The sequence below is a fragment of the Morone saxatilis genome, unplaced genomic scaffold (genome assembly GCF_004916995.1).
Source record: "Morone saxatilis isolate NCDOM2014 unplaced genomic scaffold, NCSU_SB_2.0 Contig21, whole genome shotgun sequence".
NCBI classification, from domain to species: Eukaryota; Metazoa; Chordata; class Actinopteri; family Moronidae; genus Morone; species Morone saxatilis.
The window spans coordinates 10,352,595-10,361,431 of record NW_023339774.1 but is presented as its reverse complement, the minus strand read 5'-3'; the positions used below and the strand labels follow the sequence as shown (position 1 = coordinate 10,361,431).

General features: G+C 42.8%; 1 protein-coding gene across 5 annotated transcripts in view; it reads right to left on the bottom strand.

The window, feature by feature from the left end:
- The window catches only part of strbp (spermatid perinuclear RNA binding protein), a 73,145-nt gene that overhangs the window by 61,764 nt on the left and 2,544 nt on the right, over positions 1-8,837 (bottom strand). The gene's annotated exons all lie outside the window — the stretch shown is intronic.

The following is an 8,837-nucleotide window of genomic DNA, read 5'->3' as shown; positions in this document are numbered from 1 at the left end:
TTGTTCGTGGTCTACATCTTCTTGTCGCCATGAAGCGACCTACAGTAACGCGGTGCATTCCAGCGGAAATAAATCCTGTCATGGATTCACAATTAACCGCCTCCACCTGCATCGCTAAATATTCTTCTTATTTATGCATAGCTCTGAGTTCTTTCCTTCCTCTGGTTTACACTGCTTACACATCAAAGCAAATTGTCGTTTTTAAAGGTGAAAATAATCTGAGTATTTGTTATAAAGAGCTTTTTCTCTTAAGCAATTTCTTGTCCCACCTGAACCCAGGATTCCTACCAAATCCACCAACGCTGTGGATTAACATGGAAAGGAAAGGAAACAGGACAGGAAAGCCAAGCAGTCCATGAACCAGCCAATGAAATGGCCATCGTTATAATGTAAGTAATGAAAGATGTGAAGTAGAGATGTGTTTATGATATCGAGCAACTGGTGCAAAAGGAATTCAAAGAAAGTCTATAATGACTTATTTCTGAATAAAAACGGAGAATTTCAGCACCATGGAGAGCAAACATCCCTCACTAAATAAAATAAACAGCAAAATAAACAGATCAGATCACAGGTTGTCAAAAAGAGTTAACATCAACTGAGCTAAACAGCACACATCGTTTCATATGGATTTACCAACAGTTGTCTCCGCGCCCATTAAATGCACATTATGATCAAATATTTCATGTTACGAGTTACCAAACATATTACAACTCACAGTCTATCATTACATCACTCTTAACAATCTTAATAAAATCCCCTCTTCTCACAGGATGCAAGTCCTCAGAGCAAACCACACGGGGAAGATCTTTCCTTTCTGCTTCGGAACAAGTATCCTGAGGTCTCTCTTTGTAAACTCTTTTTATTATATGACTTCAGAGTGAGACAGTTCCCTTTTTCCATGAAAAGCAGTGTTAATAGATTATAAAGCACAGCAGATAAAGCCGACACATTTCTCCTTGATTAAAGGGTATGAGTCATGATCATGGTCTTTGTATTGTTATCTTTCCCACTTGGTGCTCATTGAAGCTGCGGCACCAAATCATATCACCCCTGTTTAGCAGCTCTACACTGGCTGCTTTTTTAGATTTCATTTTAAATTCACTGGATAAAGGCCCCCAGCGACATATCAGACCTGTTTTTTAACACTAATGAGCAGAGGCCCAGCTTGTTCCACCGAGCCTTTACTATGGGAGCTCTCAGGCGTTGCAACTTTCCCGCCAGAGGAGCCCATGCTTCCAAGATCATGACTTGATATCAGTGCGATGTGACTGGGTCTGCAGAGACTGGGAACAGAAAGAGGTGTTAAAGGGACGCTGGCAGACACTGTTCAGCCTTCTTGACGTGTCGTGTCTCTAACTCAGTGACTCATTTGTGAAGGAAGGTGCCCACTTGGTAACCACAATGTCATGCCCACACTCACTCAGCCTGAGCTAGAATAAGTACTGCAAGTGGTTAGTGTCACTGCCAGTGCCTGTTTGTTTGTTTGTTTGTTTGCCGCAGCGTTCATCTGCATGGTAACATACCATTCTATTTCAATTTAAATCAAAACTGACTCTTTCTGTGAGCCTTACGATCGGAGCCACAGATGAGTTACATCTGTCGGCCGTGTCAGTTTCTAATGGCTGTATGTCCTCCTGTATGTCCGAGCCGGCATGATATGCGGTTTCAGCTGTTTTTCTGTGTTTTGGGCTGGCGTGAGATGTTGTTTGGTGAGAGCTGTGTGGGAGCTGTCGGACTATGGCTCTAACAAGCTGGGGATAAAAAGCCAGTGAGTTGGAGCAGCATAACATTTCCAATAAAAAGGTACATCCCACAGTAGCCTGGCTATGTTTCACTCAACAAAGTTGTGCAGAGAGTGCAGTAATTGCTTTACAGGGTTCTTAACACATTATATATTTACACAGCTCTTTTTCTCAGCAATATATTTATTTAATTTTATTTTTTATAGATAAAAAAAATACTGTATTCATGTGGCTCTTACTCTCCCCACCTACACATAAAACTCACAGCTGAGTGCAAACTATTTGAGACACATCCACTGGAGCATTGTTTAAAGTTGTTGCACAGCAATGTGAGAAACCACTAACTAAATGTGTAATCACATGCTGAGGACAAACAGCCACGGAAAGTTCTGAAGGTGAATTTCATTTTTATTTACCCTCAAATTTAGGAAAATTTGTTTGGAAGTGTTAAACGCCTTCATGTGATTTTTCAACATTTCACCGTTTTATCCAGGTTACTTCACAAATGAAGCAAATGCAGTATTAGTTATTATATTATAATGAACAATTATATGACACACGGACTGAAGAAGGATGCACGATTTCAATGAAGATCCAACAGAGTATATTCACTCTTAATCTTTTGTGTCCTGTGTGCGCTCGTGTTTTATCGTGTTTTTATAACACACAATGAGCTGTGTGCTGTGAGCCAGCCATGATGAAAAACACCTTGCAGATACAGAACAAAACAGCCAGTGAGATGGCTTATTAATTCAAGCAAAGACACAACCGTTTGCACCCACATATACACATCTCCTGCTCTGCTGTCCTTCATTCACAGCTACACACACACACACACACACACACGCACACAGGCAGCTGGCTGTGCGTACGCGAGTCAGGCTGACATCGACGTGTGTGCTGGAGTGAGACGATGATGTGGCTCCGAAAGATCTCAGGAGAAATATGGTGAAGTTTTCCTGCGTGTGTGTGTCTGCTCATAGAGACGTGTGTGTGTGTGTGTGTGTGAGAGTGTGTGCTGCTCTGTCGGATCCTATGCTTTTTACCCCCATCCTCTCAGCAAGCACAACAAACACGGGCGGATTCAGGAGGCGCGCGACGCAAGCGTGTGCGTCTGCTGTACAGAAATATCTGATTCTAAACTCTGTGTGCGTGACGTTGCACATACACACATAGCGATCTTACCAGCACACACTTAAAGCACAGTTCATAGCATGTTATATCATTTTGTCAATCGTATGCATTCTGTGTGCGATCCTCTGTGTGTGTGTGCAGACGAGAGAGACTAGAATCCCATAAATCCTACTTTATTAGATAAACTTCCTAATCAGATAAAAGAAATCTCACACACACCCCTCCCCACACACACACACACACATACGGAGACCCACACTGCATCTCGCTGATAATCTCCATTACCAATTACGGGTGATACGCCACAGCTTAACATGAACACAGCAATTAATCTGCTAACACCGGTCAGTGGGTCATAGTAGTGGAGGGAAAATATTGCTTTCAGGCACTCATACTGTATGCACACGCACAAACTACCAGGGAAATCTTTTTCTGTCATTGCTTTTAAGTGTAAGGATAAGTTTCCCTAATTTCCTTCATGCATTTCAGATGAAGTGTTTCTTTTCATGCTTATTTTCATCTAGAGCCTGTGTTCTCAAGCTGTGATGAAGGACTCAGAATTGGTCCCAAGACTTTTTCTCGTGGGCTCCTATCAAAGCAGCAGAAATGCTTTCAATCGGTCTAATGGAGATATTATTTTTTATTATTATTTAATGGAGACAGACATTCCCTAGTGTTCTGTAGAGTTCAACCCTGAACGATCAGACTGGTCTTTTTAATCAGGTAAGGATTAGTGAGTGACACTTCACTACTTCACAGTCGTGTGTCACTCAAAAGATGATATTCTGCACTTTTAATTTTTTTATTTCTTAGTGTCTTGAAGTCAGGAAAAACAAGTATCAATGGTGCTAGGGTGGCTACATTGTGGAAACAAATGCTTCTTTGGATTAAAAATAACAAGTTGTTCCCTGCGATACTCGGCGCAGTTTGTTGTCAAATGCCGATTAAGGCAGATTGAGATGGATCATGTTTTTCAAGGCACTAACAGCAACCACACACAGACACCACAAACCTACAACAAGAGCTGGCAGGATTTTTGCTGTTTGTTAGCAAAGAGGGGAGCCAACAACCCTTCATCTGCTCTGTTTAATGCATTAATAAGAAAGATGAATGGAGACTTAACAGTGACAGATGAAGCTCATAAACACAGCATATCACACATGAGGAACAAACACTGCTCTTAATGTCATTTACTATAAATACTACTTATGTCTCTGTTCTCACTTTTTAAAAATAAATTACAGTGTTAGAAATCAGCATGCACAATTTATCATATAATAATAATAATAAAATATACAATTTAAAAAAAAAAAAAAAACTTATTAGAGTACAACCACGGCCTTCAGCAGCTTGTTGGAGCAAATGGAGGTGACTGCCTTGCTCTACGGCACCTTGACAGTGGTTTGGTTCTACCAAATCTCTTAAACCATACTGGGGTTCAAACTGGCAACCATCCAGCCTCGGCCCAAACATGGTCTGAATAAATAGCCCGATCTTCCAGGAAGTGTGAATGAGGGTAAGCTATGGTTTCCCTGATCTAAGCTCTTTTTGACGCAGTAAGCAGAGCTGGGACATTAGAAGACAGGGAGAGGGGAGGGTTGTGTGTCGTCTGGTGTGTCCACGAATGAGTGAGAGAGAGCGAAAGAGAAGAGGAGACGAGCTCCGAGTTTGGTGGGTCCTGTATATGATGGGTTACAACATGTGTTTGTACGTGTTTATATGTTCTGTCACTGTGTGTGTGTTGTGGTGTGGTGGTGTGGTGAGTGTGAGTGTGAGTGTGAGTGTGAGTGTGAGTGTGAGTGAGTGTGAGTGTGAGTGTGATTGTGGTGTGTGAGTGTGATGTGAGTGTGAGTGTGAGTGTGAGTGAGTGAGTGAGTGAGTGAGTGAGTGATGTGTGTGTGTGTGTGTGTGTACTAGGCAGTGCAGAGAGGTCACACTCAGTGAGTCACAGTAGCTGAGTGATAGAGCAGATGGGTCTCCCACAGCAAACTGTCAAAGTGAAGACGTCCTCCCTACCCGATCCATTCACTCCCTCAGTAGCTGCTAAAGTCAGAGAAATGCAACAGTCGGATTATTGTAATAATAATAATAATAAAGTAAAAACACCACACCCAGGTTATCGTACGGACATTGAGGGGGTAGGAACACTTATATTGGAGCTACTTTTGCCATGAAACAGCTTAGTGTTGACTATGCAGACCACACCAAAGGTCTCAGAGTGAAAGGATGTGAAGCATTATGACCACGTTAAAAGAATAAATAATCAGTGTATAAGTGACAGTTGAGGTATTGCTAACTGCACGCTAATAAACCATCAGGCATTCTTAACTCTCCTTGCCCACATGTCCGCCACAACAAGCTCTTTCCTGGTAAATCCATCATCACATCACGGGTGAATTAGAATATGCACAGAGCGGACTTCCACCCAATGACACACTTAAAAATGAATTCAAATAATGTAAACGACAGGTGTGTATGATCAGGAAGGACTTTGTGTGACATTCATCGGATCATAGTTGAATTTGCACTTTTCTTGGTTGAGGTACTTTTAAAAATGATTATTACAATATTCCAAACATTCTGACATGCACAGTGCAGACATGTATATCCACTTTCCTTTAGGGTCGGTATGTTCTCTGAGCTTCATCTCACTTTGTAGAACAGGGATTCTGCGTAAACCCACATTAAGTGGTTGACAATGCCATCTGGAGCATTCTCTCTGTGATAAAACATGTCAATATTTGACTTTCAATTGCATGGTAAACACACACTGCTGCTGCAATTCGTTCTTCACTGTCCTCGCTAATTAAAGAAACACTGGACTTGATCTGAGAAAATAACGTACGATAGATTGCTGAGGTTTTTGATGTTTGTGCAACAGCTGCAATAATTCAAGCTGAACCGCCATGTTTCTACCGTAGCCCAGAGCGGACAAACCAAAGACTGGCTTTAGATAGAGTTTCTCCCTTGCACTCAGAAGGGGAGTGTGAAGCGAGGGAGTTGCAACCTGCAACCACACCGCCATGCGAGTAAATCCTACACACTGGTCCTTTAAAGGAACATTTGAAAAAGATGGCAAAGGACAAAGAGGAAATGAATGCATCATAAACAGTACATTCAAACAGTGCACTGCTATTGTACATGTGAATTAAATAGGAACAAACTCGACAAACCATTCCTCAGGAAGAACTCACTGTTAGCTCTAGTTCCCTAATGCATCTCATGGTGAAGGAGGCCTTTGTTTCATTGTCAAGCAGCCACACGAAGCCAAAGTTCAAGTTAATGGAGACAAACCGAACCCTGAACAGTTCATTTCAGGTTCAGTGTGTGTAGAGTGGTGCAAGCTGTGGCGCAGGAAACCTTACATGGCCATCTCCCACACTGCCTGCCTCTGTCTGTCTCCCCTTGTTTCTCTCTCCCTCTCCCTCTCCATCTCTCCCTCCATCTCTCCCTCTCTCTCTCTCTCCCTCTCTCTCATCTCTTGTCTCTGTCCCTCTGAACTATTCCTGGATTCCACACTGAGGTGAAAGGAAACAGGAACGGCTGCATTGGCTGTTGGAAGCAGAATTCTTTTCTTTGCAAAGACCCACTCTTCCTCTTGTAACGCACACACACACACACACAGTGTCAATACTCCTGTGCTAATGTCTTTGTTCTTTGGCCAGTTGGGAAGAGGTTTCCTCGAACATGCTCGTGTGACGAAAGCCGTTCCCGTTCCTGCAGTTGGAATGTATGTTTGCATGTTTGCATGTTTGTATTTGCGTATTTGCATGTGTGCTTGGCAAACACAGCTGAAAGTGAGACGTGGTCCTCTGGATGATCTAAGTGAGCAGTGTACAGATGGCTCCTTTATTAATGCCATGTGGAAGAAGAGTGAAAACAGTAGCACCCTCTGCTATCTGCCCTCTGTTCAGCCTCTTGTGCACCTCTGGGACTCTCCCCAACTCCCTGTTGTGCTTACTGGAACCTCGGCTGCCAGCTGCCATATCGGCCAATTAGAAAAGCTTTTACTAAAGCTCCAACCAATTGGATTAGGGCTACATTTCCTTGCCAGATGAGACTCTAAATGTGCTGCTGTATGCTAGAATCTGAGAAGTGGTGGGCAGACTCCTGTTTCGCTGACAGGCACTGGGCACCAGAATACACACACGCTGCAGAGGCAGTGGCAGCAGAAGAGACGTCCCATGACACTGCCGCGTGTCCTCTGCTGCCGAGCGTGATACTGTGTTTCTAAACTGTTTAAACCGAGAACATGACACGGAGCAAAGCAGGACCCGAGCAGCCGAAGGACCGTGTTGCTGCTCCCGGGCGTACATTAAGCAGACACTTACACACGGATGGGTCTGCAGGCACACAGAGCTGAAGACACACAGAGGGGACAGGAGACACACAGGGGGGACAGGACAAAGACCAGACAGAAAAAGGCATTTTTACTTTTTAGGATGCAACTGTTTCTCCCGCTGAGCAACATTTTTCCCAGATTCAATCTTTTTTTATTGTTACAGACTGTAAATCAAACTGACGGGACTTGATTTGAAAACAAAGTAAAAGCTGATTGTTTACCTGACTGACAGTCACAACTCATTTGTCTGCTTTGTGGCTGTTGTTTAATATATAAGTATGTGTTGCCAGTTCTCTATGTTCTTTATCTGAGCCCAAGTAAATTCCATTAGTGGGAATTTAATCAATTTCCAAATCCACTGAAGCAATCCAAATCCATTGATTGGTATTGCTTCAATCGCCTGTTTGATTTTCAATCAAACAGCAAAAGCTAAAGGTAGAACGGTAAGAAGTCCTATTTTTCTGATTGAACGTGTTTTTTTATGGTGATTTTGATTCAACAACGTCAATGGAAATTAGTCTTGGATTTATCATGTCATTCTTTTCATTTTAAACGTGTTTAATGTCAACTAAACTAAACAGAACTAAAAAAAGGCACCAAGTCTGAGACTAAAATCTGCCTTTTTTCTACAACAAGTGTAAGAAGACAAAGAATTTTTAAAAACTGGGTAGAGATGCCACGCAACATGATGAACAAAAACTGAAAAATACAAACCAACTAATGCAAATGGAGGGAAAAATGACCACAAGAAATAACAAAACAAACAAACAGCCCGAATTAATGTCAACAGAAAAGGGAAATACAGAGAAAAACAAAATAAATACAGAGACAAAAGCTCAAAGAGACAAAGACAGATTGACAAAGACCGAGCATGGTGCATCGTGATCGTACAATATCAGCTCACTCTCCTTCCCTTCTCATCCTCTTCTCTTGTCGATACCAATAGAGAGTTCACTGCTAAGTCAATGCTTACGAGAATCTGTGAAAGTGCTCATGGGGGCCTGGAGCGTACACACACACACACACACACTTTCTCAATCTGCCCTATCCCTGGCACTCTGCTCACTTTGAAAAGGCTGCCGCTGGATATTTGTCCATTATACTCCATCACACAGGAAAGAAGCACAAATGCAGAATCACTCAAAATCCAAACAATGCCCTAACTCCATCCCTCCCTCTCCCCTGTACGCAGCTCGTACGCAGCACAAGAGGGCCGTTATATGGCTGAAACAAGCAACGACTAAAGAAGGAGGTTTCTCTACCCCATAGGCAGGTGTTAGAGGAGGTGCAGGGCGAAACAAACCAAAATAACCCAAAGGCAACAGACCACTAGTCAAGCCTGGAGACCACCAGCCACAAAGGACTGATACTGAACTCCTGAAACCAGCACAGACCAATGAGACCCACTAGACCACAGCAGGGAGCACAAAACCCGCCTCAATGAGTCAGTGCATCAACCCAGAAAATCAAACTGTCCACACATAAAAAACAAGAGAAACACTGCTGTTTTACGCACCTGGAGTTGCTGTTTTTGTTTGTGTGTCAGGTTTTGCATGCTACTGTACAGACAGACAGACAGACAGACAGACAGACAGACAGACAGACAGACAGGTGTAAAG